The following is a 5,103-nucleotide window of genomic DNA, read 5'->3' as shown; positions in this document are numbered from 1 at the left end:
AACCCAAATAATACTGGTAAAAGAATGAGGACATCTGGTATAGGATAAACATAGTTAAACATAATCCCACCCACTAGAAAAATTGACACCTTGATTGCAAAAATGGAGTCAGAAGTAGAAAAAGACAGTTACCTAAAATATTTCTGGAAAGATTAGCATAGCATCTGCTGGGGTTTATCACTCATTATTACTCCCCTCCAGCAGAGCATACAGTGGATGTGACAAACCTTTTATTATTATTATTATTATTTATTAATTATTTTCCTTTGAGGAGGGGACTGAAAAGCACCAGATTTGGCAATTACAGCATCCACTAGCTGTACAAAAAGCCAGCCCAGACACAAATGGAGAATCTGGGAGGAGAAAACAGTATCAGTCATTCTGTCTACAAATAGGGCAGATTAATAGCTAGCTCCAGATTTTCTGCATTTGTCTGAGAAAACAACAGCCTTGGTTTCTGTTTATTGTAACTGGGTTCAGCATCTGCATAGATATAATTATAGTAACCCACCCACATATGGAATCAGTTGCTTTAGAGAGAAAGCTCCATGGGTAGCCCTCCCAGACTCTACAATAACAAAAATACATTATCTTTTGTCTCATAGTAAATGTCCTCAATTTGGAAAAAAATAAAATAAAATAAAATAAAATAAAAGCAATAAATGACAAGTGGAAAAGCACTAATCAAGTGGTATTCTGCTTTTTACAGTACTGAACTCAGTAGGAAAAGAAGTTCCAGTCTATTTGGGTGATGATGGCATGAGAAACAAAGGAAAACCATCTCCCTTTCTATTCTATCTACAGCTTATGGTGTGGACATGTTTATTCATTGTAATTGCTCCTCTGCTACTTGAGAGACTAATTGGCTTACTCAGTGTGCTTGAGTTTGATTATGGCAGTATATGCACATTACAATGATAGCTAAGATACAATGTAGAATCTCTTCTCCATGGCATTTCTCTTTCTTTGTTTTTCTTTCCTCTTTAGAACTACTAATGACTCCAACAAAGCAAAAGTATATAATGGATCACTGGAAAAAAGCAGCAAGCAGACTGGCCTTTACCTTCAGCCCTACACAATGCTCTGCATGATGCACTCTCACTGGTATGCAAAAATTAATGCTGATTTTACCTGGTAAAATTGTTCTGGAGGCTAGTGCCTCCAGAAGAAAGCCAATTTCTTTTCCTTTTTCTCTACCTCTCATTATTCTTAGGTACTCCTGCCCTCCTCCTATAAATAACTAATTCAATCTATCATGCAAGAAATTACCCTAATGATATACTGGGCATGTTTAGATTAATAAACCTCTCCTGTGGGAGCCCTGGAAAGTTTGTTTGGGCAGCTCAGACAAGAATAATTATTTATTCCATAATGTTAATCATTCTACATTAATTATTTATTAATTTCAAAATTCCTTATATATTAAAGTAAGCTGTTTATGAAGAACTGTTTTCCCACAGACTGAAGAGTCATCAGTAGTTTTCGTTTAATGAAAATCTCCACTGTTCAGAGAGGATGCCTTATGACAATTAGGGATCATACAGCTTGGACAGCTCAAGATTTAAAAAATTGCCACAGAAGAGTATGTAAAAATAAATAAATAAATAAATAAATTAAAAAGGCTGCCTGAAAGTGAATGGTGCTTATGAATCGTGCATACAAAATTCTATCTCTAGAAGCTAAAAAGCCTTGATATATCAATAGGGATACTAAGAAACTGTGGGACTCAAATGGAATAGTTAAAAGGCACTGTCATCAAACAGAACAACCTACAGAGCAGACAGAGAGGTGGGCGTGTCTTTGCTGTCTCTGGAAGCAATCTGAGGAGCTAAACTTCTCATGGTTTTGAAAGTTTTTGCTCACCTGCATCATAGTTCATTCAAACATTTTGTGCAGAAGTAGTCCTCCTTGCACTAATTAGATCTCAGGCGTAGAAACACTCTTAACAGAGTGTTACAAATCAAAAGCTCAGAGCACACTTATCCAATGCCATGTTTGGACTCATGACCAACCTTTCAAATGATATTGATCTCATTTATGGCAACTAAGATTTATAAAGCTTTACTACAGGCATGTTTAAAACAATACTAAGAAGCCCTAGTATTTCGTATTACAGGATTTAGACGAGTAATTACCCATTAAAGGTGGTACAGAAACAGTTCTCTTTGAGGGCATTGCTAATGGCAGAGCACAGCAGACTAATGCATGGATATGCTACATAAAATTAATATATTCCTCTCTGATATTGCCCAATATTCACCTGAACACTACCACAAAAATGAATAATATAATCTCTCAAAAGTGAAATCTGTAGAGGATTTTTAATGGCAACCCCTACTTATATCTACAGGAAAGACAACACAGATTCTACATTTAAATCCCACATAGCAAATGTAATTCATTGACAGTGAATTTAAAATACTAGGTTCTAGCAAGAGAAAAATATATAGCTAACTCACTCATCAAATACTTAACACATATCAGAAAGCAGAAAGATACAGACTTCCAGCATTTATCACTAAGAACTAGCGACCTTGAACTCTCCAGGAAATATCAGCTTCCTTAAGCAAACGTTGCATGTCTTGGTAGCATAAAACTGAACAGAGACAAAGTGTTAAGGTGCTAATTCCATAAAATGTATTTCATTCTTTTACAGATCCTTTTAAATCAGGCTGACTGGAGCTATGCAGCTCTAACCTTCATCCATTTGTACCTTTACTTCTTTGGGAAAAACACATTGTTCAGGCTTGAAATAATCACTGATGCATGCACCTTAATTTGTTCATTCTTTCTACAGCTGCAGCCCATGTATAGGATATTGCATACCAGATGTATCAGGAATGGAGGAAAAAAATGACTGAACATTTGCATCTCAATCTGCCTGTAATCAGCGTGAGGTGGTTTTGTGCTCTTGAGCATTCTCTCCTGGTATTGCTTTTCAGCACAGTACTAGATGTTTCACTCCGTTCTCACCAGGGAGATCATCATGTTAGCTAAATTGTAGTTAAATTGTTATTATTACTATGGTTAATTATAGTTAGTTAAATTATAGTCAATCTTTACAAGCTTTAGAGTTCATAGCTCACACACGTTCAAGCTCTTTCTGTTAGGTGAACTCTCCATATTGCAATCTATAGTACTATCTGTGGATACGCCATCTATAGTTTAGTCTAGCAGTACTTCCAACTCATGGCACTTGTTTTCTGCTATATTGTTAACTATTTAATACCATGAATGACAACTGTGGGTTATGAAACTAATGAAATTAAGTTCTACCAAAGAGCTAGACTCCCATGTTTGGCTGATCTTAAGGCTTTTATTTTTTTAAAATTCATCTAAAAACCATGAGGTGGATAAGACCAATCATCTGACATAAGAGCCCTCTACTAGTCTGACATCCTTCCATTGTGGGAAGTTCTAATGAGAAACATGAAGCACCTCCAATCCAGTTTCAGAGGAAGACCACAGTAAGAGAGGGCATTGCTGTTCAGGGCAGGTAACAATAAATCCAAAGGTACCAGTAAACTACACGAGTCAGGCAGCAGAAAAGGGACCATTATCGAAGCTGTCGGAAACCCCAACTCACTTGCAAACTTTGGTCTATCTTCATTCACTCTCAGAGCAGCTCCTTTTATCTCCTCATACATAGGGCATTTATTTGTAACCACAGCATTTGCATCTTTCTTATTCTTCAGTATCTTGAAAAAATGTTTATGTTATGCCTGCAGACTGGACAGAGCACAATAACTTACTCTGTCTGCCCCACAGGTACTAGTCAGAAAGGTATAAAATACTCAGAAGGAACTGTAGCAAGAAATATTTCTCACTCTATCAGAGTATGAAAGAAGAGATGGCCCTTGAAAAGGCAGTTCACAGGCAAAGGCAATAAGCAGAGAATCTCATGGCATCAGTGCCTCCAAACCTCACACCTGTTGTGGCCTGGAGCCACATACAAAACCATGAGTGCTTCCCAAATAGATGAGAACAAAAAAGAAAGAAATAACATTCTGCATTGTGTGGGTGATTGATGTGTAACTCCCAGATTAGTTGAATTAGTAAAACTGTGGCCTAATTAAACCTTCTCTCTTGCATTTTGTCAAAATTCCAGCATATCTGGGACTCTGAATGGCACCAGTGAGCAGAGTGGAAGCTGCCAAGCATCACTTTGTTTGCCAGGCTTCATTTTTAACATTATTTTACATAATATCAGGGTGCAATCAATTTGGTATTGTATCAGTACAAAAGCTGAGATTTTGGTGATATCAACAGAGAACATAACATAGCCCTAAAGTTAATATCTCACTTTCTTCACTGTTCAAAATTCAGGGTGCATTCTACTAAGCTTCTTATAGGGTATTACTTTACTTGACTTGCACTGATTTACATTACCATCCTTTTATATTCAATAACAAAAACAAAACAAAACAACAACAACAAAAAAAAACCTCAGAGATCAGCAACCTCATTATCACTAAAAAAAAAAATAATCTTGCAAATTTCCCAAGAAGTTCTGTCTTCATTTGATACAAACAAAACCAGTTCTGTTGCAAGGGACGCCTGTACCAACCATTAATTTACTGTTTATTACTGTGTGTAACATGGATGTTGCAAGCAGAAACATCCCTCTAGGTAAGTCTGGAGCCAGTAGATTTGGCCAAAAGTATAGCAAGTTGTACATGAAGAAGCATAAAAAAGGAAAAAAAGGAAGCAAACACAGACCACGTAAACCTTCACAGCCAATGTTGTAACCAAGTTGTTGTATGTAGTTCAAAAATGTCATCGACAGCAGCAGTTCTGGCAAGGCTTCAGTGATCTCCTCTCATCAAGATACTCAGCAATTCCACCTCTCTTGAGCCCTCTCCATTACAAAATAAGCATTCAAATTTGGTCCATAATCAACAGTCAAACCTGTTCAGAATGCCAATGCTGTAATTGACATTAAGCTCACACATTTGTGGTGGACAGGACCAAGTGAGGAGTCACCATTAGTTAGTCTAGTCTTATCCTAATGCATGCCTTTTACATGGCATTATTTTCTCAATTTTAAAAGCTTTGCAATTTTCTTCTGTGCAATTACTGGGACATGTTTTAGCTTGAATTAGG

The sequence above is a fragment of the Coturnix japonica genome, chromosome 1 (genome assembly GCF_001577835.2).
Source record: "Coturnix japonica isolate 7356 chromosome 1, Coturnix japonica 2.1, whole genome shotgun sequence".
NCBI classification, from domain to species: Eukaryota; Metazoa; Chordata; class Aves; order Galliformes; family Phasianidae; genus Coturnix; species Coturnix japonica.
The sequence above is the reverse complement of the archived record's forward strand: the minus strand, read 5'-3'. Positions refer to the sequence as shown.